General features: G+C 39.6%; 1 protein-coding gene across 3 annotated transcripts in view; it reads right to left on the bottom strand.

The window, feature by feature from the left end:
- Positions 1–26540, bottom strand: part of FOXN3 (forkhead box N3) — a 526444-nt gene that overhangs the window by 381457 nt on the left and 118447 nt on the right. For 2 of the 3 annotated variants that reach the window (XM_043981748.1, XM_043981751.1), the window contains exon 2: positions 6182–6263. The gene's annotated coding sequence lies outside the window, so the exon portion shown is untranslated. Of the gene's footprint in view, positions 1–3929; positions 4129–6181; positions 6264–26540 lie in introns of those variants that run through there. The other variant, XM_043981750.1, reaches the window with a different exon arrangement.

Below are 26540 nucleotides of genomic sequence, written 5' to 3'. Positions count from 1 at the left end.
CAATGAGCAAAAGTCTCACTGGATTATTTGGCAGCAAATGATTTACATGCCACACTCACTTCCCAGCCAATCCGGATAAATGAATAAAGCCTAAGTCTCTCAAAGAAGTAATAAATAGAATAGAGACAAACACTACAGTGGACAGCCCAGTGGAAAGTTGGAGGGCAGTTATACCACTTTAGCAAGGCTGAGAGGTAATAATAAACAATTTCATCAGTCGTTCAGTGGATAGAGCACTAACCCTGGAGTCAGGAGTACCTGAGTTCAAATCCGGCCTCAGACACTTCACACTTACTAGCTGTGTGACCCTGGGCAAGTCACTTAACCCCAATTGCCTCACTAAAAAAAAATAAAAAAGAAGAAGAAGAACTGGGTTTGATTTTTGGCTCAGTCACATTGGAATTATGTAACCTTGGGAAAGAAATTCCCATTCTTAAGGTCACAGTCTACATCCCAGTAAGGACATCACAGTACTAGTCCAACCCCCTTGCTTTTCATATATAGAAACCAGAGTCCAAGAGAATTAAAGTAACTTGCCCAAGGTCACAGGGTAGTAAGCGGTAAAGCCAGGATCTAAACCCAGGCCTCCCTCCCTCTCTCTCTCTCTCTCTCTCTCTCTCTCTCTCTCTCTCTCTCTCTCTCTCTTTTCTTTTTTGGTGGGGCAATGAGGGTTAAGTGACTTGTCCAGGGTCACACAGCTAGTAAGCGTCAAGTGTCTGAGGTCACATTTGAACTCAGGTCTTTCTGAATCCAGGGCCGGTGCTTCCTCCACTGCAGCACCTACCTGCCCCAACCCAGGCCTCTCTTAACTCTAAATCCTGCACTCTTTCACTTGTACCACACAAGCTACCTCAACCTATAAAATGACAAGGAAATAGGAGATGGTGGGAAGGATACGCTGACTAGATGATCTCTCAGGTACTGTCCAGTTTTAACAGTTTATGAAATGCATGCTGCCAAGTGCTGAGAAACCTGGAAATATCCAAATGATTAACTGAATTCACATAGGTGCCTGACATTGTAGGCGCAATCGTATGCATCTCAGTATCCAAAAGCATTTGTTTTGATGCAGACACAGAACATAAATGTTTGATTATGCTATTGATTATACCTTGGCAGGGTGGTGTACAGAAAAGAGAGAAGGATTGATGGATTTTGGAGTCAGAAGACCTGGAGCCAAGTGACACTGGGCACTAGGTAACATTTAGTCTCCTGATCTAAAAAATGGAGATAATAATGGTTGTTCTGCCCAACCTACCAGGATTATTGAGAGGATCCAAAGGGAGCATGGGTGCCTTTGGGCTAGTTGCTTAAGCTCTCTCTGAGCCTCAGTGTCTTGAACTGTAAAATGGGGGGGAGAGATAATGCTTGTACTACCTTGCATCCTGGGGTTATTTGGAGGATCAAATGAGAGTATTACATAAATGTAAATTACACACACCAGGGGTAGCTAAAAGTCAATTCTGCTGCTGGTCTCACTAGACTTTAAGAGGTTCTAAGAAGGCTGCTTTGTTACAATTTGAGATTTAGTAAAAGGATCAGTCAAATAGCATTTAGCTCTCATTTGTCCCATGCTGCTGCCATTGAGAAATCCCTCAAGCTTATTTTTTTCTGACTATATATCTAGTCATTCAAGTGATGGTTACTGGGTTTTGTTTTTTTTTTACAAATACCTTATATATAGGACGTCCAAATCACATCAAATAACCTTGTCTATCTGAATTGATTTTTGGAACACATGAGTATGACTTTCATGCTATCGAAGAGCTAAAAAATGAAATAATAATAAAAGACTACATTTGTGCAATGAGAGTTAAAAATAAAGGAAAGACTATACATGCATATATGTACACAGAGAGAACTTTAGTTCATTAAAAGAGGTTTTTTTTGAAGGGAAAAACTATGTATTTAACACTTTCATTGTATGTAAGGCAGACCCTCGTGGGTGTGTGAAGACAGATTAATGAAAAACACATACTCACATGTGTATATATATATACACACACACATATGTATATATAATATACACACACATAAACTCTAATGTTTCTAGAACTCTAGATCACAAAAAAATTAAATTATATACACAAATCTATATTTATTTAAACTATCCATCTTACCCTGACAGGAATAGAATTTGTCAGTCAAAATGGTTAATTTCACCATTGCTGGTTTCCTGTTTCAGAACTCAAGGTTAATGGCTTTGCCCGCCCATGGCGCTTCAGATGCAAGAACCAACATTATGCAAACTCCAACTAACCAATGATGTGCAGTACATATGTAGAGTGCTTTCTACCCACCAATAAACTGCCTCCAGGGCAAAGCATGTATTGCTGTGGAGCAGCTGTTACAGGGCCAAGTAGCTCAAAGGGATGTGTAAACTACACACCAGGCAAAGAGAAGGCACCAGGGACCAGGACCAGGATCTTTGAAGGATGTCTTTTTTGAAGGATGCCTACCCTTTCCTGAGAGGTAGAGCAGGATTGGGGGTGGGGGGAAGGTGGGGGTTGTGATATTCAAGAAGAAAGAAGCTTGCTTTAAAACTTGAATTGTCTTTCCATTTTCCCCCTTGAGGAAGACTTAAGCTTTGTCATTCCTTCCTTTATTGCCCAGACTGCAGACCAGCATAAACGGGAGGCTCTAGAACAGTCTAATTTTGGCTCACCTTATTTAGACAAGGTGAGCTACACCCACTGGCAAAGCTGGGAGACCCATGATTCAATTGGTCAAATGACTCTTCAATTGGACCAACCAACCCTCTAAACCCTCCCCCAAACCAGGGGACATTTAAGTTGCCCCTGAACCTGATCACTAGAAGTCATAAGATCATACTTTGTAGAGATGCAAAGGATCACAGAGATTTATCTCATCTATTCCTTTCATTTTACAAGGGAGGAAACTGAATTTTTCCCTTTCTAACTCAACCATTGTCAGACAGAGGAACATGCTGGGTGGTGGGTCTGGGCATAGTACCTTTTTATAAAAGTCTTCCAGACATAAAAGTCTCCTAGACATGGAAAGAGGCACATGTGGCATGCCACTTTCCACAGAAGTCCACTTCTGGGCAGATAATCCTCCTCAAATGAATAGATTAGCTTAAATTACCATCCCATTTGCTTCAGCTGATACATGAATAATAAAACTATAAGGTAAATGCATTTCTTAAATGGGATAATGGACATAAACAGAAATATTGTGACATAGAAACTCAATATAAATTGAACTACTACTGCCTTGAAAGCCCTCACAATCACAATGCAGAAGTTGAAACCCATTAACCTAATACCTAGGCTGCCATTCAAATGCGGAGGGCTGGCAAGCTCTTAAATAAATACTCATTTGTATATTTCTTCCCCCAAATTATTGTGCGATTGGACTGCAAAGTCACACACTTGCAAAGTCTCATGTCTACTCGGGTGCCCTCTAAGCAACACTAAGGGAAGATCAGTCTGTGCTATGGCAGAACAATATAAACAGAGATGCCACTAAAAAGTACTAATGTCAAAGACAAACCAGGGTCATCGAGGAGACAGGAGAGAGAGATTTACATAAGCGCTCAGAAAAGACAATGGAATCCCAATTTGGCATTAATTGCACCACAAAACAAACCTCCACGCTCCCCATCTCATCTCATCCCTGTGTTTTGGTTTTACCTTTTTTTTTTTTAAGATTTACAACAATTCCTTTAAAAAATGCCATTAGTTCCCCTAAACTCTGCGGCAGTTAAAAGATCCAACCGCAAATTAGATCTGCTGTAAGGCTCAGCTATTTTCTACCAAGCCTACCAGACCTGACTCCCCCACCCCACCAGCACCAGCCAACTCTCCCCATGTCGAGCCGCCACCCCCCCCCCCACCTCCGTTCCCCCTGCAAACCCCAGCAACAGAATTCTTCTTCAAGGATCTCATCTGTAAAGACCATTTCCTTACCTCTGTAACTCACACACATTGGCTACATTTGATGCTATTTCCCCAAGCAAGGACAATTGTTTGCACCGTATCCTGCAACTTCCAACTTTGCCCAGATGATTCTACAGCTGGGAGGAGGGATGCACCAACACTTGGTACACTGCTTGGCCGAACTCGCATACATCTGAATCCAGAGCTATATTTTAAATTCTTTTACACTTACTTAATATAGTGCGTGCTGCCTGTCCACTGATGCGATATCAGAAACCTGCAAGCTACTATTTCTGCAACTGTGTCACTGTAGATAGTCTGAAACATGTACGTAGCTGTTGCCATGGAAACAAACACAGCTAGGGTAGAGTGCCAAGCTGTGTTAATTCCTTCACCCATGAACCCCAGGGGAACGCTAACATTCATCTTCATTCTCCTTTAGTCCCTTGCTGCTTTAATATTTCTTTTCCCCACATTATCAAATGATGTACTAAATACATATGACACACCTGAAAAATTCTGATGGCGGAAACTTGTGGCACCAACCAAGCTTGCTGGGTGTCTGCGTATGATGGTACAGCTATACTGAAATTTCTCCCAATTCCCAAGGGAAAAATGGGGAGTCCAACTTTCTTTCTTTCTCTAATGGTTTTAAGAGATAACCATCTCCTGCCTTAACAAAATCTTCTTCCAGAAACTGTCTTCAGAGGAGAAATGTGTCTCCAGACAATTCTTTTATCAGTTCTGCAACGGCAGACAGACAGGCCCTGCAAACTTTCTGAAGAGGATCCCAGAAAAAGAGTTGTGTTTCTCCCTTCCAAGGGGATCTTGTATGAAGGAAGCAATCATTTTAATCAGGCAGAAAGGTTAAATCATGGCTTGGTCCACCTATCATCCTTTGCCTTGCCTTTGTCCAGACCAAGAATCAGAAATAATGACTGAGTAACTGAGTAATAGAAATCTAAGTGCTGATCACAGAATAATATAATTTTCCCAAAACTATGAAATTCCCTTATTTGCTTTGAGTTCAAATTACTGCCCTGGTTTTTGCAAATAACTTTCATTTAAATCTAGGGAGGGAAGGTAAACTTTTTCATTATAAAGTGCAAACCAAATGCACACAACCAAGACAAAACAAAAAACAAAACAACCCAACTCATTACCTATTGTCTGTCAAAATAGTTGTGCATTTTAAGACTCAAAAAAGCCACTTTCAATATTTGAGGTTATTTATTGCCATTGACTAAGGCAACCTGTTCAAATGTTTAATTACTTCTTACCCCCTTGGGCTAGTTAATAATATTCAATCTAGGTGAAAATGGTTACATTTAAGATCCAGCCTAATGCCCAGCTTGAATTAAAACGCATTTTCCTGGCTAAATAATCAGCTTTATGTTTTATAAATGTAGATTCCTGTAAATTAACCCGCCCATGCTAGAAAAACTAGTATTTGCTCTCAGAATTAAATGTTAGGTAGAGGAGGTGAAGAAGCCCCCACAGTCTTTATGAGGATGAGAGTGGGGCAAGAGGTAATAGGTAAAGACTATAATGGTCATGAAGGAGGTGGACGGTGGGAAAAGAAGCTGGAGGAGGGAGAGTGATGATGATGACAATGACAACGACGATGACATGAAGATGACTGAGGATACTAGCATTTACTAGCTTTGTAAAGGTAGCAAAGTGCTTGACATAATTTGTTTTAGTTGAAACTCCCTGTTCCTCATACATAACATTTTCAGGAGTGTTATCACTGGCTCTCCCCCATGCTTGGAACACATACCCTCCTCAATCTCCTTGCTTCCCAGACTTCCTTCAAATGTCAGCTCTTTCAACAAGCCTTTCTGAATGAATCCTCCTTACCTTCCCTCTGAGATTACCCCCAAACGTGCATTTTGTTTCCATCCAGTTTTTTTTCAGGGTGCCTCCCTCATTACACTGGGAGCTCCTTGAGCAGAGGCTTTGACAAGTACTTGGCACAGTAAATGTACCTGGCACACAGTAAACATTTAATAAAGGATTGCTAACTAATTGACAACTCTGTGAAGTAGGTGCTCATGAAATTATTATCTCCATTTCTGAGATGAGAAAATAATCTCAGATAAGTCAAGTGACTTGTTTATGGTCACACAAATAATACACGTCAGAGGCAAGATTCAAACCTGAATCCTACTGACTCAATCTACCAGGCACTTATTAAGCACCTACTAGTTACCAGGCACTGTTCTAAGCACTGGGGACACAAGTACAAAGAATTATATAACCCTTACTTAGAAGGAACTTACATGCTACTGGAGAAGACAGCGAGGACATATCTCAGGTTCACACAAAATAAAAGGAAATTCCGAATTCAGCACCGTTCTGTAGCTAGAGAAAGAAAAAGATGTCAGTCCTTTAGTGCCACCAGACATAGGAAAACATGGTGGCCTGCTGCTTTCATAGATCAGGCACAAGGGATGAGGCTAATGAACTATAAAGGCTCTGTATCCAGAGAGTGAGTGGACTTGAGCCATGTATATTCAACAAAGCTCTATCCCTTCTAACATTTAATCATAGCCCAACATTTGGCCTACAGGCTCAATAAAACATTCAAATGAAAGTCAGGTAGGTTCCCTCTTTTGATACCCCAAACCCAGAAGGCCACTTGGAGGTGGGGGGAACAATGCCAGAGAATGGTTCTTCCCTAAACCTCCACTGAAGTCCTATTCTGATGTCTCGTTGCAGTATAAAAGTTCTTGGAGGCTGTACCAGGGGAGCAGAAACTCTGGCTGGTCTGGACTTACCAAGTTGGAAATTCCAAATACCAACTAGGCAAACAGATGGTGTGTCTATCTCCCAAGGACCAGCCTAAGGTTGGGGAGGCTCATCTGGAGAAAGATGGACATAAAGGAATGTTTTTAGACAGCTAACCTTAGAAAGACCTTAGATCAAAGTATGGAAGGACTGAGATCTGCATGTTTGAGGTTAGTTATCTCAGTGATAAGCTCACAGTTCTATCAAAGCATTGAAGTATTTCCCAAAACAGACTGTTTCTATTATAGCCTCCGTCAACCAGGGTTAGCAAAGCTAAAAATTGCATCTCAATGGAGATGAGTGGTATCACACTCTTTTAAAAAGACACTGTGCTGTCAGCCACCTAAATCAAGTCTTGGGTCCTCCCAGAATAACTAGAAAATTACACTATCAACCAGTCTAAAAGAAACTCAAATAAAAAAGCATTTATTAATCCCCTACTTTGTGCCAGGCAATGTGGTAAGTACTGGGTCTACAAAGAAAGACAAAAACAGTCCCTGTCCTTAGAGTACTAATGGTAAAGATTAAATGTTAACAACTATATGCAAAAAAAAAAAAAAAAGAAAAAGAAAAAAGAGAGAGGATAAAAATGGAGACAATTTCAGAGGGAAGACATTAACACTAGGCAGCTTTTAGTTGAGACTTAAAGGAAGCCAGGGCAAAAGTTTTCAAAATGAGGAAATGCCTCCAAGTAAGAGGGGACGTGGTTTCCTGTTATACTAAAGATTCCAAGAATCTACAGTCTCTATAAGACAAGTATAGGCTCTTTTTAAAAAATCAATGTCTCATTTATTCAATATCAGAAAGCAAGGTATTCTACTATTGTGCTATAAGAAATGACAAAGGGGATGGGTTTAGAAAAACTTGGGAAGACTTATATGAACTGATGCAAAGTGAAATGAGCAGAACCAGGAGAACAAAGTACACAGTAATGATGATCAACTGTGACTTAGTTTCTCTGATCAATACAATGATCCATGGAAATTCTATGAAAAATGTTATATACCTCCAGAGAGAGAAAAAGAGAACTGATGAAGTGGAATTGTTTTACATTTCCTTTATTTTTCTCATTTGTTTTTTGGAACTAATATGCTAATATGGAAATATGTTTTGCATGATCACATGTGCAATGGGTATCATACAACTTACTTCTCAATAGATGGGAGGGAACAAATTTGGAGCTCAAAATTTTTAAATGAATGTTAAAAAAATTTTTTTAATTTAAGAGAAATAAGTTATTCCCCTCCTGAAGTGAATTCTCCAAATATCTCAAGCTCATTCCTCAAAACACTCAAACCTTTTCTTTTGTTTTAATGCTTTTGGCATAGAAATCTTTTTGAAATGTACTGATTACTTTGTCCCCCTCATTAGCCTTTTCTTGATCAAGAGTCAATCAAATATGCTATAAAATGCTGATTGCCCTGAAGATTGCTTGCCCATACAACTAAATGTACATAGTCTGCTATAGTTTTTTGTGGGGGAGGGGGCAATGGGGGTTAAGTGACTTGCCCAGGGTCACACAGCTAGTAAGTGTCAAGTGTCTGAGACCTGATTTGAACTCAGGTCCTCCTGAATCCAGGGCCGGTGCTTTATCTATTGCACCACCTAGCTGCCCTTTCTGCTATAGCTTTTAAAAATTCTTTTGTTTGATTTTTATAGTTCTTTATCTTTAGAGTATATCTTTATATTTATCTATATCTATCTATACATATAAATTATACACACACACACACACACACACACACATATATATATAAAATATTTATGGCACAGTTAATCTTTCCTCATGGTAACTTTTTATGGATTTGCCTAAATTTCAGTTCCTCCTTCCCCATTCTAATGTACTATGGGAGTCTTCACTTGTCAGATATTCCAATACTTCAAAGTTTTACAATTTTTTTTTCAGTATTACATTCTGGTTAAAATTATTTGTAAAGTAAAAGTAACTAGGCTCTGAGCAAGGGCCCTGAGATTATCTGAGTAAATACATGAATTTCAGTGCAGAGACTTTTGAAGGGGAAAAAGCACTAGATTTGACACTTTTTAATTGTGTGTGTGTGTGTGTGTGTGTGTGTGTGTGTAAGTCACTTAATCTCTCAAGGCCATAGGTTCCTCCCCTACAAAATCAGGGGACAGATGAAATAATTTCTAAACTCACTTTGAGTTTTAAATTATGAGACATTCAATTTGGAGTTTAGAGTTTCTATATATTTTGTGTGAACTGAGATATGTCCTCACTGTCTTCTCCAGAAGCATGTAAGTTCCTTCTAAGGGTTATAAGGGTTAATATGTGTGTAAGGGTTATATAATTCTTTGTACTTGTGTCCCCAGTGCCTAGAACAGTGCTTGGTGACTAGTAGGTACTTAATAAGTGCCTGGTAGATGGAGTCAGTAGGATCCAGGTTCAAATCTTGCCTCTGACATGTATATATGGGCTATGAGAGCTCTCCTGCCTGAAATTTCTTATGGCACTTAGAGTGAAACTCCCTGAAGGTAGGAACCGTGTCCTATTTTTCTCCTTGTATTTGCTATACCTTGTACATAAAGGGAGTTCAATAATCCAAGTTGAACACTTAGTAAACTTCTTTGACATGTGGGATGCTTTGAGAAGTGCTGGAGTTACAAAGATGGAAAACCACATCATTACTGTCCTCAAAGAGCTTGCAATCAACTGGAGGTGGGGGAGTGTTAAGACATACGCACAAAACATTATTGTATGATGCAAGTAAGAATGTGTAAATTGCACAGGAAAAGTCAAACAGTGAAGGGAAAATTCACATCTAGTTGGGAGATTGTAATGGTTTCCTGGGAAAGTTTTTGAAGGAACAAAATGATGTAATCAAGTAGAAACATGGAGGGTGTCCATTCTAGGCATGAGATATAGCCCAGACAAATACATGAAGGAAGAAGAGGCAGGAAAAGAACAGGAAATAGCTATTAGTCCAAATGAACTGGAATGTTGAAAACGTTAAGGGATGTGCTTTGAAATCAGGCTGAAAAGGTTGCCTTGAGGATGAATGTCAGGTCAAGGAGTTTGTCCTATAGACAATGGAGAGCCACCAAAGATCACTGAGCAGAGGAATTATATGGTGAAAATGGTAAATTAGGACTTAAATGTAAAAGAACAAAAAAAAAAATTTTAACCTGGTAGAAAATGGAACAAGTTACCTTTCATAGCCATGGTTTTAGAGAAAATTCAGAACCAAACAAGAGAAAGACAAAAAATAAGACATAGAACAAACCATTTTTTTTGGGGGGGGTGAGGCAAATGGAGTTAAGTGACTTGCCCAGGGTCACACAGCTGGTAAGTGTCAAGGGTCTGAGGCCAGATTTGAACTTAGGTCCTCCTGAAGCCAGGGCCAGTGCTCTATCCACTGTGCCACCAGCTGCCCCACAAACCATTTTTATAATACACAATTTAAAAGCTTTTAGATGAGCAAAACCAATTTAACTAGAATAAGAAGAGAGAGTGGCAAATAGGAAAATATTCATGTCGAATATCTTTGACAATAGTCTGATAGCTAAGATATGTAAGGAATTGATGCAAATATTTAAAATCAAAAGTTGTTTCCCAATAAAGAAATGGTTAAAGGATAGGAATAGCTTTCAGCAGAAGTGTAAACTATAAAACCCCATTTTAAAGAAAATGCTCCAAATCATTAATAAGAGAAATGTAGATTAAAATAATTCTAAGGTTTTGTCATTTATTTTACCAACAGGCAAGAAATTCTTATTTTTTAAACAATGGAAATAATATTAGAAGGGTTGTAGAGAGACAGGCATAATACATTGTTGGTGGAACTGTAAATTGGGCCAACAGTTCTGGACAATAAATTGGAAATATACTAGAAAAGTGACTAAACTGTTCATACCCTCTGACCCAGAAATACCATTACTAGACATATATCCCAATGGGATCAAAGACACATAGAGAGTTCATATAAACACCAAAACATTTAGAGAGCAGCTTTTTTTGTGGTAGCAAAAATCTGGAAACAAACTGGGAGTCCATTGACTGGGGAAAGGTAGAACAAACTGTGGCATATAGATATAATGGAATATTACTGTACCATAAAAAAAAAAAGATATGGGAAATTCAGAGGCTTTTAAAAATTGCTACAAGGAGCCGCTAGGTGGAGCAGTGGATAAAGCACCGGCCCTGGATTCAGGAGGACCCGAATTCAAATATGGCCTCAGTCATTTGACACTTACTAGCTGTGTGACCTTGGGCAAGTCACTTAACCCTCATTGTCCCACGCAAAAAAAAAAAAAAATTGCTACAAGAAGCCAAAGTAAGTGAACCACATACATAAGAGCCCCAATAATACAAAAGAAAACAACAGGTAAAGGCATCAAGATTCAGATCAATGCAACAAGTCAATTTCAGAGAAGTGATGATGAAATGGACCCCTTCCTCCTCTCAGTATAAGGGGGTCAGAGCCCCTAAGGATTTGGAATGAGGTATGGGTTGTCAGACATGGTACTGTTTGTTTGACCATACTATACTTCTTTGATGAAGAGTGTTTCTATTAAAGGGGAATGAATATTTGAAGTGATAGTGATGCATAAAAAGTAACAAAAATATATTATTAAAAACAAAATTATGTATTTGGAGTATTATTTGGGCAGCAGAGTCAAGGATGCACTGAAGAAGGGGGAGACTGGAGGTAAGGGGGCAGTTTGGAAGTTAATAAGTAATTGATTTATCTTGTTCTGGCTATTTAGAGAACCTTTTTCTCTTCTGTCCTAGCTCCCCTGTGGTATACTAGATCATTAGGGAATAGTGAAGGACAGGTGTCACTGTAGTATTGTTACTGGAATAAATTTAATTTACTCATAGAACTCACCAGATGCCACTTCCTTGGATTCTCATACAAAACAGAGCCAGCCCTTGCACTCATTCCAAATGGTTTTAATGTTGGGTTGTGGATGTTATTTATTTTTAAGTACATGGAATCTGGGTAAAGAATTCAAAATCCAGTACAGTTGCTTCCTCCAGGAAACCATTGCAAACTCCCAGTTAGAAGTGACTTCTCCCTCTGTGAAAATCTCATCTTTTTCTGTCTGACCTCTCCTATGCATTTAACACATTCTTACTTGCTTTACATAATTATCTGTGTAATGACTTATCTTCTACTAGACTGTAAGCAACTTGAGAGTAGGGAAAATGTTTTTTCCATCTTTGTAGCCCCAGCGTCTATGACAGTACCCTTCACATAGGTTTTGGTCCCAGTGAAGTCATCCATGAAATGAAAACCTTTCTGAAAAATCCCTAATCAAAAATTCACTGCCGGATAAAGAAAATAATGTTCCAAGATCTAGGGGTGTCGAACACGATCGACAACTGGATAAGCTGAGTTCTGTGAAAGAGACACAGCCAAAGTATTGTTGTTGCAGCAGGTCCTTTAAAGCGAGACCGTGTTTTCCCCGATGTCAACAAAGAAACAAAAGACCAGCTCTGTCATTGCTTTCACATCTTCCTACCGAGGCCAAAATCTAAGCTGAGTCACAGAGAAGCTGGGCCAGCTGGAGGGTATGCTAGCGAGACTGTAATGGACTGAGAGAAAAAACATTGGCTGCCCGGACCATCTATTGGTTGGTGGGTGCGCCCACAACCATATGGATGCTGTAAGAGTAAGTAAATCTTAGCTCTCACAGCTAGAAGAGACCTTAGCATTCGTATAGTCCACTCCTCCCCCTCCCCATTTATATTTACTGCAGTCTCAGGGTTCAGTGACATATAAACATAGAAAATTACAAGCCAGGCAAGTCAAAGAATGGAGATTCAAACTCAGGTCTTCTGCCTCCGAGGCCGAGGCTCTTTCCTCCAACCTCAGGTGCTGAAGGCTTTCAGCAGGGTCTCTAAAAGTGGGATCATCTCGTTTAACCTTGATTCCAGAGCCTCGTGTTTAACCCCACTTTGGAGCAGGTATGAAAATAAAACTCAGGAATTACTCCAGGGGATCGAGGAATGCTCCTCCCTACCCTGCCGGGGCAGCTTCTCTGCTACGTTTTGAATCTCGTTCTGCAGGTGCAAAGAGTTATGGGTCTGAGCCCCAGGCCCCTGCCAGCTGCTAGGGAAAGGGAGCCGTCAGGGGGAAGTGTCTGTCGTGCCCTACGTGCCCGACTGCACAGACGCAGTTTAGGGAGAAATGCATTTCTCCTTTCCTATTTCAGACCACATCGCCTTTGTTCTCAGATTAGCATCATGAAGATAGGAAGTCGGCTTTAAATGATTCCTCAAGGGAGGATAATTCACCTGCCTTTGAGAATGCAGGTCCAGGAAGGCAAGATGCTGCGTTCTCTCTAGCTCTTAAATCTATCCTTTTGATGGTCATGTGACTTAGAGCAAGTCCCTTCTCCCTAAGCCTGCTTCTTCATCTGCAAAATGGGGACAATGGCTGTGATACCCAGGGAGACGATGTACGTAAAGCAGCAGTCTGAAAACTTTTTTTTAAGGTGCTATATGGCGTCAGTTATTATTATTTTTTCTTTATGTGTGATGGAGCTCGGATATTAGCGCTCCTGAGCAAATCTGACTTTCTTAAATTCATTTAGGGTTAACGTTCATCAGACAAATTGCTCGAGTAGATAAAACTACTGATTTGTGTAACTGGCCAGAAATACTGAGGAGTGGTCTCACCTTCTATAGACTCAAAATTAAAAAAAAAAATCTCTCCAGGTCAACTGCAGGAGCAGGCTGGACAACAGGGAAGATACACACTTAATGGCTTCTCCTGTTTGCATGTGGTTTTGATTTCTTTTGCTAGCTGTCTGTATTTTTAAAGTTTTTCATTCCACAAAGTTTAGGAGTTATGAGTTTCCAGTATGAAAACATGTGTTTAAAATATTGCTCCTAAGTTTTTGTGGGTCATTATTATGTCCAGGTGATATTTTGAGACATAGATATGAGGTACAGGAATTTACTGTGTTAGTTTAAAAAGAACAGTGAGCTTCAGGTGTCTATGACTACTTGATCATGTCTTTCTAGATATTCAGTAGGTGCTAAATTTTTGCAGCTTTCAGTAATGCTTTGAAAAGTTTCTTCTTGGCACTGTCAAATGGATAAATACCAGAAATTCATGATTTTATCAGCAGAAATGACATTAAAGAGGTACTATCATTTCCTTTGCTACTTCACCCTAAGGACCACAGGATTTTTCCATCTAACATGTAACTGAAATCTTCCATGTGTGACTGTGAGCTCCTTATAAGCAGGGACTTTCTTACCATTTTTAAAAGTCCCTAACATTTAGTAGAGTGCTTTGCACATAATAAGTGCTTAATAATTGCGTTTTTCCTCCTCCTTCATAAAACCTAAGCATTTTATTTTTACAAAGGAGATTCTACCCATGAGGAGACTTGGTGAAGTTGAAATAGCTAAGATGTAAAATAGCAATTCATATATGTATAGCACACCCCTCACAACTCAGTGAAATGGACAGCACAAGAATTATTTTTTTTTCCATCTCAAAGATGAGGAAACAGTTACTTGGGTTAAATGGCTCACTCTCATTCATGCCACCAAGATGTGAGGGAGTCAGGTATGAAAATCTTTTCCTCTGACTTCTCCACTCCAACAGCTTTGTCTCAAACTCTTTCCATCTCTCTTTTGATATTATCTTCCTTGATTAAATTATGATCTCCTTGAGAGCATGAACTATTTTTTGTCTCCCCCCTTTCTTTGTATCCCCAGTACTTATTACAGAGTTTGGCATGCCATAGGTGCTTAAAAATGCTTAACGACTTGATTTGAGTAGCAGTATACAGCAGGCAAATCATTTTACTTGACTGAGACTCAGTTTCCTCATCTGAAAAACAAGGATAAAAATATTTGCACTATCGGTCCCTCTGGGTTGTTAAACCAGTCAAATAAAATAGAAATATAGAAAGTATTCAGTTAAGGGGTATATAAATGTAAGCTAAAAACAGAGAGAGGGTTGAGATCAATTATAAGAGACATTGGATGGAGGTAATTTCATAGAATCATAATCTTTTAGAGCTGGAAGGGACTTTGGAGGTCATCTAGTGTCTGCCTTTCATTTATTACTATATGTTTAAAGGATTTTTTAATATTATATTTTAATATTGTAACAATGCAAAGCTAGGATTTTAAAGTTACCTCCTGGGGTCACCAAAGGATATGTCATCAAACCTGGCAACGGAGGCAAAAGCAGAGCTATAACTAGGATGATGTGATAAGGACTTTGTCCCAAAAATACTGAAATGAGGAGGGGAACTAACAGTTTTACTTCAGCACTTAGAAACAAATGAGCTTAGCACATAGTTGGCAAGAGCATCAAAGAAGGAAGTCATCAAGCAGAAGATGGTGCCCCCCTCCCTCAATTCCGGGTAAACTCATTCCTGGACTATTCTTTTACCCTCATAAGGCCTTCATGTGTCTTGCCAATATTGCTCTTTAGACCCTTGTAGTCTGGGTTTGAGATCTCTTTTTTTCCCAAACCAGTCAAATCTGTCTTTAAAAAGTAGATTTGAGGACACATTCATTTAAGGATTTTCCCTGGGTACATTTTGTAGTGCTCGCCCCAGGCATCAGAACTGTTATTTATAGCTCTGGGTGGAGCTGCTAATTTTTTTTTAAATCACGGAATTTTCAAGCTGGAAAGAACCTCCGTGATCATCTATTCCAGCTGAGACCAAGTAGTTCATCAGGCCTGTGAGTGTGCCCTTGAGGTATGAAGGACCTGCAGACTACTAGAAAAGACGTCTGCCTAAAGAACCCCCACACTGTCATGTTATATTGAAGGCACTCAGGATACTCCAAGGTTATCTGTCTTGTTTAGACATTGCATCACTTAGTCTCTGTATGTTAGCATTCAGCAAACAATTCTTTCCTCTGCATACCTAACCTATTGATGTTTTAAGGGTTATGCATGTTAAGTATAATTGCTTACACTTAGGAGATAATTAAGCCCTTCTGATTGAAAATCCATACAAATGCCACACTGAGCAGAAAATTCAAGATTCAATTCCACAAAAACATATTAAGTACCTACTACTTAAAATGAACTGAGTTCCTCATCAATGGATGTCTTTGAGTGTAGGCTGGATGACCACCTGTCAAGAATATTGTAGAAGAGATGCCTGACGAGTAAAAATTGAAAAAAAAATTATCTCTGAGGGATCTTCTACTCAAGACTCTAGCTGTGTGACCCTGGGCAAGTCACTTGACCCTCATTGCCCCCCCCAAATATACACTTAAAAAAAGAAACAATCTATGTAACAGAGCTTCTTGGTTTCATAGACAATCCTCTTTCTTTACTCTTTGTATATGGCAATGTTCACTCTGGTAAATGCATTTCAAGTTCGTAATGAAAAAGAAAATTTGGGGAAAAAAAAGATGGGAAAAGTAAGTTTAGGCTATTTTCCCTGTGATATTTACCGATGTTTACCTGTTAAAGGACTCTTTAATTTTTTCAGTGCCTAAGGGCTAGCTGTCCTAAGATGAGACCCCGAAGTACATTTAACAAACCCCAAAATAACCAGTCAAAAGGCAAGGGGAAAAAAGATTAGTTAAGAGTGGAAAGGTTTTGAACAGACAAATGCAGCACAAAGCAAAACAGTAGACCTGGCCTTACAGCTATCTACTCAGTCAGTAAGGAGCTAAACAGGAATGGATTGATACTGAAACAGGGAGTTAGATCAGCTCATATAGCCATGTCAGTCATTCATCCTGGAAAATGGGCATATGCCAGTGCTGTCAAAAATCATACAGAAGTGGGGGCCACTAAACTGTACACAAGAATCCCTACAGATCTCATAATGACTTGGAAAACCATACATGTTTACGTATTTTTAAAATTAATAATCAACATATTTAAATCCAATAGGAACTACATTTTAATCTGGGTCACACTCTAGAATGTTGTGGGCTCCATGTCTGACACTTCTGGTGTATTTTATGCTTGATCTGGATCTTAAAGCACTAAAGATTTCATAAAATTACCCAGGGACATGCTGGTTGCATTTTTTCCAAAGACATAAATGAATTCTGAAAAATCATAATCTAGGAAGTCACCAGTGGCTTACCAAAACACAACGAAACTATCTACCAGTTTGTCCTCATTTATTTATTTCTCAGGTGTTTAAGTGCCTACTATGCATCAAAATGTATGTCATATTTTGGGGCCAAAGAGACAAAATCCAAACACCCCATGCCCTCAAAGAGATTATATTATATGAGGTATAACCAAAATACACACAGAAAATCAAAAACAAAATATATACAAAGTGGATAAATAATTTTGGCTGGGAGTGGGAGAAATATAAATTTGAAGGATTGAGATGGGGCTCCCTATAAGGGTTGGCTCTTGAGATGAGCTTTGAAGGATGCTAGAAATTCTACAAAGTGGTAGTGCCAAAGAAATGCACTCCATGGACATCTCAGAGAAAGAAGGGACATGATGTCATGTATAAGGAATAGGAAGAAGACCTACAGTCTAATAGGGAAATTACATCCAAGTACATATAGCTATAATATATAGTCGTCTGTGATGAATACATTGGAGGGATACAAAACAAAATACTATGAATAGTCTGAATGGGAGTTGGTTGTTACCAATGGTGGAACTATAAACTTTAACTTCCTTTTTAATGTTTGTTTAACATAAAATTGTTGTTTTCATCCTTTAAACCAGACGTAAATTTGGAATTCACCGAGATTCACATCTGGGAGAAAAACAAAATTCTTTTTTTTTTTTTAAGAAATAAACATTTTTATTTATAGTTTTGAGTTCCCATTTTTATACCTCCTTCCTTCCCTCTCCTCCCCACTCCATGAAGTTGTAAGCAATCAGATATAGGTTATACGTGTGCAATTATGTAAAACATGACAATATTGGTCATTTTGTACAAGAAAACTTGAATAAAAGAAAAAAATGAAAGAAAGTGAAAAATAGCATGCTTCAGTCTGTGTTCCATCAATATCAGTTTTTTCTTTGGAGGTGGATAGTATATTTCATCAATACTCCTTTGGTATTGTCTTGGATCATTGTATTGTTGGGAATAATTGTCATTCACAGTTCTTCATCAAACAATATTGTTGTCTCTGTGCATAATGTTCTCTTGGTTCTGCTTGCTTCACTACACATCAGTTCATACATGTCTTTCCAGGCCTTTCTGAAATCATCCTGCTTGTCATTTCTTATAGCACAATAATATTCCATCACCATCATATACCATAGTGTGTTTATCCATTCCCCAACTGTTGGGCATTTCTTTGATTTCCAATTCTTAGCCACCACAGAAAGAGCTGCTCTAAATATTTTTGTACAAATAGGTCAAGAAAAACAAAATTCGAACCATATGCTAATAATAAGTGCATCTAAATATCTGAAAAGTAACTAGGGACATAAAGACTTTCCCTACCTTTTTTCAACAATTACTCCAAGCATTCACCTATAATCTCATCTATTTAGGAGTCCATGCTGCTCAGAAAAGACTAGAGGGCAGCCAGGTGGTGCAGTGGATAAAGCACAGACCCTGGATTCAGAAGGACCTGAGTTCAAATCTGACCTCAGACACCTGACACTTACTAGCTGTGTGACCCTGGGCAAGTCACTTAATCCTTATTGCCCTGTGCAAAAAAATAAATAAAAAAAAGACTAGAGTTCTGTTCCCTGTTCCACTATTCACTAAGCCCAATACCAAGGAAATCAAAGAAGCTAGGTGGTGCTGTTGCCTGGAGTCAGGAAGACATCTCCCTGAGCTCAAATCTGGCCTGAAATACTTCCTGGCTGTGTGACCCTGGGCAAGTCACTTAACCCTGTTTGCCTCAGTTTCCTCATCTGTGGAGAAGAAAATGGCAAACCACTCCAGTAGCTTTGCCAAGAAAACCCCAAGCAGGTCACAAAGAGTCAGACATGACTGAAATGACTGAACAACAACAAAAGTAACTCATATGATATCTCTCGGTTTGCCTATCTGTAATAATAACCCTCATTTTTATCACAGGGTTATTGTAAGGATGAAAAGGCAAAATGTATGAAAAAACCTTTGAAAACATTAAACAAATGCAACGTATTGATGCTGACATCTCAAAATGTGGTTAGAAACTGGAGAAGGAAGTGGAACACCATTGACAATGGGCATAGCAGGAAGACACCTGGGCCCATTTATACATAAGAGATGGCTGGGCATAAAGCATAAAATACTAGGCTTTAGTGTCAGAGACTTTGGATTCAATTCTGCCTTAAACAGTGGATGGATCTGAAATCACCGATAAGTCACAACCTCTGAGACTCTCAATTTTCTCATCTATAAAGTTGAGACAAAAAGTGCCTTAGCAAGAAGAGAATTAATTGCCCTTGGAATCCAGAATATGGACTGGGTTCATGTCCTGTCTTTGACACATCTTGGCTCTAGAACTGTGAACAAAGCATTTAATCTCCCAGGTGTCCCAGACCACTTTCTAAGACTGTCAGTTATGGAGGAGTTTCTGATGTGTGTTAGTAAAGGAAGTCTCCATGCTGGGAGTTCCTTACATCATTTAATCATTGGTTCAATTCCCCTGGCTGTTAAAAAAAATAATAAAATCTCAAAAACCCTGGGAATAATGATATTTGTACTTCCTAACTCACAAGGTTATTGTGAACAATGTGCTTTGCAAACCTTAAAGCACTATGTAAATATGAGTTATTTTTATTTCCTAAAGAGAGCATTTTCTTACCACTGGGAAGTACGAGGCCCGTTACATTTTTTCCCTGTTCTTTTTCATTTATCTACACAGCAAGCAAGGAAATGCCTGGAGCCAAATAATACAGCAAGGATTCTCTTCTCTGGCTCTAACACTCACTTGCATCTCCTGAATAGTATGGGAGCAGGGATGCAAGGACATCCCTTGGCAACTCAGTAACTGGGAGAACTTCTGGCCATGTGAACACTGGCTCTTCCCTCATGCTCTTCTGGGTCACACTCCCATATGGGCCACTTGCTTGTGGGTTCAGAGATCTAGAGTTGAAAGAGAACTCAGAAGTCCTCTAATCCAATTCCCTCATTTTACAGATTAGGAAACTGAGGACACAAGAGGTTGACTTACCCAAGTTCCCATTAGTATTAAAGATGGGATTTTAATGCAGGCTCCCTGATTCCAGTGGAACAAACAGAGATAATTCATGTACCTGCGTGTACAGGAGTGTTTGCATGTGCATACACACACACACACACACACACACACAGAGGTATGTACAATAACATTTCAGAATGGAAAAATGTCAAAACCCTGCTCCCTTCCCTGACACATGTGCAGCACTTTCCAGCTCACTAATCTATTCATTTTCAAATTCCCAGGTATACACAGATATATATATATGTATATAAACATATATATGTATATATAAAGCATTTCTATTAAAAAAATTTTGATACTTAAAAATTACTATCCCTTCCCAATTACAATACCCCCAATAGAACCCTCAATTGTAACCAAAAAATATACAACTAAGCAAAATAAAGTAATGGAGTCAATGACCACACCTGATAATGTATGCCCCATTTCTCACCTACAGACCCCCTCTTTCCTTACTACCAAGAGGAGTAAGGTTTTCATCATCAGTCCTACAGAGTCAATTAGTCATTGCTTGGATCAGAGCTGTGGTATCTTTTTTGTCTTTCTCTTCCATTACTTTGCTCATTGAGTAAATTGTTCTCCTGGTTCTGATTGCTTTGTTCTGCATCAGTTCATACAGGGCTCTCTAATTTAAAAAGCACTTTCACGTACATTAGCCGATCTGGTCCTAATAAGCACCCTGTGTATAATGCCAGGGCACTCATGTGAGGTGAGGGGAGACCACGTCCCCAGCCTTCCATAAACTCACTGAGGACTGTCATCTGCGGGTTTATGAAAGCTTAGTCTCCAAGTTAGAGCTTAGAAATGCAGGCTCATCACAACTACAATGCACAGAAGAGAGTCAAGCTCCTTTTACATGGAGCTCAGATATTTTGGACTTCTGGGCATCTGGAAATTTGGGGAAGTTGAGAGCAAGGCTCAAAGGATAAATTAATAGGCAACCTCCTGTCTCTTTTAATAATTCAACCCACATTTATTAAGCATGAACTATGTTCAAACCACTGCACTAACTGCTGGGGATACAAGGATGAAAAACACCACAGTTAGGGGCAGCTAGGTAGTGCAGTGGATAAAGCACTAGCCCTGAATTCAGGAGGACCTGAGTTCAAATCCGGTCTCAGACACTTGACACTTACTAGCTGTGTGACCCTTGGCAAGTCACTTAACCCTCACTGCCCCACCAAAGAAAGAAAGAAAGAAAGAAAGAGAACCACCACAGTTCCTGTCCTTGTTGGGCTTATGGCCCACTGGAGCAATGCAACCCAAACATAAAAAAATATAAAAATATATACTAGCTAGTATTTGCATTGCACTTTGAGGCTTGCAAACTACTTATGTTATCTCCTCTTCATAACAAGCCCTCCGCTTTACAGAGTAGACACTGAGGTCCAGAGAGGTTAAATGACCAGTCTAGAGTCACACAGCTATTAAGTGTCTGACGCCAAATTTGAACTCAGATCCTCCTGACTCCAGGATCAGTGAACACAGCTGCCCCTGAAGTATAAAATTTTACAGTATAAAAAAGATGTCAGAACAGTAAGTGGAAGCCAGATTGGAGCCTAAAATGCCAGGGTAAGAGTTTACTGGGCAGCTTTGTAAAGAATGATTCAGAAAAGGGAGGCACTACAGATGGGGAAACTAGTTCAGAGGCTATGATAAAAGTCTAGGCAAGAAAGTATGAGGGCCTCAACTAAGGGGATGGCAACATGTGAGAGCACAACGTGGATGTGATAACATAGTTTCTTGGCTCTGTCCTTAAGGTGAGTTCACAGAACGAGAGGTACATAAAACTGATTTGAGCTCTTGGGTCCAGATCCCAGAAAAATACATATAAATACACACATATACATACATTATATATACATGCATATAAAAACCCAAAGCCCAGTACAAACCCTGAGCTTAAGTAGAACAGATGCAATTTTTGAAAACTGTACAAAAATTCTCTTATTCTCCTCTCATCCCCTCTGGGCTTCTCACTTCCTTTCTCCCTCCTTCCTCCACTTTATGCTCCTACCTTGAGTTTACTCTGGGAAACATCTCCAAACATAACTTCTTGTCTAGGCCTCCACAGACGTGGGGTAAAAGATTCCAGATCCCACACAAGCACTCAAGGTAACTATGCATATACTAGATAAATAAATACACTTTAATTCCATCCCACAGAAAATTACAAAGGACTCACAGGAGCCCATAAACAATGCAGAAAACACAGGAAGGGCTCCTGATGGCCCACAAAGAACTGATGTAATTCTCTGCACTCAGGGCTTGTTAAATAGGTAGGCCCCTTCAGACTGAATCCCAATTGTGTGCTTGGGATTACTCTGAAAATAACCTACTGTTTTATGAGCCAGAAACTGAATGGTTTCTCCCACAAAACTCCTTTCCCTTAAGAGTAAGAACCACTCAAGTCTTCTACAATCACTGAAACCCATCTTCTAGGAAGTATCCACAACCTTTCTAACCAGATGCAACCACCATCCCAAACAAACAATCACTGAGCTATATATAAGCTAAGCTGACCCAAGATCTCCTCTGATTAACCTCCTACACCATAAATGCTGCTTTCATAAGATCATAGCAAATAAAAGGAAACAAAGTTGTTGTCCATCAGTCGTGGAATGGCTCAACAAACTGTGGTACATGAATAATACAATAATAACATGCTGCAAGAAACAATAAATATAAGGAATTCTGAGAAGCACAGAGACCCATATGAACTGATGCAAAGTGAAGTAAGGCCAAGTGCGTTGGTAGCACACATATGCCTCAAAATCTCTACTACTGGGGAGGCTGAGGATGGTAGCTCTCTTGAGAGGCAGGGTCCTGGAATGCAGTAGGGCTAAAGTCAATTAGGTCTCTTTACCAAGTCTGGCACCAGTGGTGAGCTTCTGGGAAGGAAGGGATGGAAGTTTGTGGCTTGGGGGGAGAGGGCAGGGAATGACCAGGATGCCTAAGGAGGGGTAAACCAGTCCAGGTTAGAAACCAAGCAGATCAAAACTTCTATGCTGATCAGTAGTGGGACTGGGCCCATGAATGGTCCATGCACTTCCAGTCAGGGTGAAATGAGAGATCCAATCTTCCAAAAAAAAAAAAAAAGCAAAGTAAGCAAAACCAGGAAAACATACACAGACCATGACAACAGTGTAAATGGGAAGAGCAACAAGAAGACTGAGCACTTTTAAATTATAATGACCAAGCTCAGTCCCAAAGAAGAGATAAGAAAATGCCTTCCCTTCTTTCTTGAGGTAGATGACTATGGGTGTGGAACACTGCATATCCAGATTCTGTTGATGTGATGGATAATTTTGCTGACCAGCTTTATTTCCTACAGACTTTTTTTTTTTTTTGGCCAGGGATGTTACAGAGGTTGCAAGAGTGAGGAGGAAGGGATACATTTGGAAATGAAGGTGATGCAAAGAAACCAAGAGCTATCAATAATTTTTTTTTAAATAAAGGCTGCTTTTAGCAAAAAAAAAAAAAAAAAAAATCTTGGGTAGCCACAAAACACTTAAGAAATTTGAGAAGCTGATTGCATCCAGCAGTTAACATTTAATAATACCATAGATGAAAGTTAAAAACAGGAAATGACTCTCAGAAGTACCTTGCTGGGAAAGGCATTTAACTTTGAACAAATATGTGTTCTTAGACATATGTATCTAAGAATACATGAAGATTTGTTACAAATGCAACATACATGTAAATATATGTTCTTAGACAAAATAAGAGGAGGAGGAAAGAAAAGAGAGGAAGGAGACAGAGAGAGAATCTACTCTAACTTTAAGTTAATCTTTTTTTGTGTGTGGGGGGCAATGGGGGTTAAGTGACTTGCCCAGGGTCACACAGCTAGTAAGTGTTAAGTGTCTGAGGCTGGATTTGAACTCAGGTACTCCTGAATCCAGGGCCAGTGCTTTAACCACTGCGCCATCTAGCTGCCCCAAATTAGTCTTTTTTAAAAAAATTTTTTTTCAGTCATTTTGATAACAGAAAAAATGATGAGAAACATGACTGAGAAATTGATAGTGAAAAATCAGTACCCAACACCCTTCTTCATTCACAGTATCCTCTAGCTATCATCACTATACACTGCTCTCAGCTCTCAAATTCAAAGGTCATTAAATAAAAACTGAAAGGATTTCATATGTACTTTTGGGGGGACAGGGCAATGAGGGTTAAGTGACTTACCCGGGGTCACATAGCTAGTAAGTGTCAACTGTCTGAGGCCAGATTTGAACTCAGGTCCTCCTGAATTCAGGGCCAGTGCATTATCCACTGTGCCACCTAGCTGCCTCACTTATGTACTTTTCAAATCCCCTTTCAATCTCTGTCTCTACACAGACACAGACACCACAGACACACACACACCCCCATACACCATTCATTCTCTGTCTCTATTTCTTTCTGTGTCTTTGTCTCTTTCTGTTTCTCTCTCTCTGCCTCTATCTGTCTCTCACCAAACTCATCTCAACCCAATTCTGAAAATTTTCTCTTCCTTCTCAAATTTTTTTAAGAGAATTTCATCTTTGTCCCCATCACATTCTACCTAATAGCATAACAACTTGTCTAAATCATTACATACGTTGGGGTCCAGCAGAAAGAACAATAGCTCTAGTCAGAGGATTGAGTTCAAATCCTACTTATGACACTCACAAGCTGTGTAACCATGAGCAAGTGATTTCACCTCCCTAGGCCTCAGTTTCCTCATTGATAAAATGAAGGAGTTGAACTGGATGGCCTCTGATGTACATTCTGGCTCTAGAGCTATCATCCCATGCTTCTATGACCTTTCCTCCCAAGTATAAAGTTCTTGAAGGTAAAAACAGTGCCACTTTTCAGCCTTATATCCTAACTACGAAGAGCAGCATCCTATGCAGAGGAGGCATTTCATTAATCCTCCTCCTGTTCTTTTACAGATGAAGAAACTGAGATCCAATAAAGTCAAGTGATTTACCTAAGGACAGATCAAATCAGTGGTACTGTTGGGACTGAACCCAAGTCTTGTGAATCCCAATCCAGTGCCCTTTCTCTTAGATTACCTGGTGAATTGATTTGGTAGAACCACACATAACAGCATGGAGTGTGTTAGCTGGAAACCAAGCATTTAAAATAGTTCTCAAAATTTTATTAAGTCCTAATACCCATATTCGTGAATTAGAAATAAGCCCCTCCATACTCAGACAGGCAAAATGACACAGTCATCATCCCTAAACCATTTATAGAATTGAAGAGATGTCCATTCCTATACTCAGGCCATGTTGCCTCTGTTCTTTGTATGTTACTGTTCATCCTTCATTTTCTTTTTCTTTTTTCCTTTCTTTCTTTTGGCGGGGCAATGAGGATTAAGTGACTTGCCTAGTGTTACACAGCTAGTAAGAGGCCGCATTTGAACTCAGGTCCTCCTGAATCCAGGGCTGCTGCCTTATCCACTGTGCCACCTAGCTGCCCCTCATCCTTTTTTTTTTTGTGGGGCAGTGAGGGTTAAGTGACTTGCCCCAGAGTCACACAGCTAGTAAGTGTCAAATGTCTGAGGCCAGATTTGAACTAAGGTCCTCCTGAATCCAAGGTAGTGCTCTATCCACTGTGCCACCTAGCTGCCCCCACATCCTTCATTTTCAAAGAGGACCAATGACATTGTGCAGTGAAGCTTTGACTTGTTCATGAATTGGATTTAAGTGAGGCAGTTGCACAAGTCCTCAGTACCATTCTCAGAGTTACCAAAGTCTAGTGGCAATACAAAAGTCAAGAAGACTGGCCCAGGATACAGTGAATGACTTTGGAATCTGCAATGTCAGACAAAGCTCTAAGCATTCCAAATTGCCTGCTTGAGCTACCTTCATGGCCACTGGAACTATTTTCATCAGCCCATTCTGCTAAACATGTGAAGACTTCTTTGTACGGCAGGTAGCGGGTTGACTGGGTGTCTTGAGGGCATGAATTATTTACTTTGGTCTCTGAATCTCTCTGGCCTAGTCCAGAACTTTGCATACAGTAGGTGCTTAATAAATGTTTCAACTGGTTAGCACAATGTATTAGTGATCTATAAAACAGAAAGTTTGGCTTAGCTCTGTTTTGCCACCACAATGGTTCATAGACAAAAGTCCTCACCTCCCTCCCACCCACCCAAATTCTAGCTGAGTGCCATTATAAGAGAAAAACTCCATTTTCCAGTGATCGATAAGAAAAGAAAATCCTGTAATTTTTATAACTTAAGATTGCAGGTTCTCTTTGATATCCTTTCATATGCTATAGAATCCCATCATGCCTCATGTCATGTTGATAACAGATACACAGATGATAACAGAAACACAGAATTTTAGAGCTAGTTTGAGCTTAATATCAGAATACAGGACCTCAGAGCTGAAAAGGACTTTAGAAAATAAGAGTGTTAACCTGAAAGAGAACTTAGAATTATCTCACGTGATCCCATTTTACAGATGAGAAAACTGAGGTTCAGTTATGGGACTAGAAGCTTTATCTGTTTACTCTACCAATACTCTGACACACTACTGGTTTATACTGATGCTCTTCTATCAAATCCTATACTCTACAACCAAAGAGTAGAAAACTTTTCTGTCTCCCTAGTCTTTTTGTTTGCTTTTTTTTTTTTTTTTTTAGTGAGGCAATTGGGGTTAAGCGACTTGCCCAGGGTCACACAGCTAGTAAGTGTTAAGTGTCTGAGGCTGGACTTGAACTCAGGTCCTCCTAACTCCAGGGCCAGTGCTCTATCCACTGCGCCACCTAGCTGCCCTAGTCTTTTTAACTAA

The sequence above is a fragment of the Dromiciops gliroides genome, chromosome 2, assembly GCF_019393635.1.
Source record: "Dromiciops gliroides isolate mDroGli1 chromosome 2, mDroGli1.pri, whole genome shotgun sequence".
Lineage (NCBI taxonomy): Eukaryota > Metazoa > Chordata > Mammalia > Microbiotheria > Microbiotheriidae > Dromiciops > Dromiciops gliroides.
This window is presented reverse-complemented; position numbering and strand designations above follow the sequence as displayed.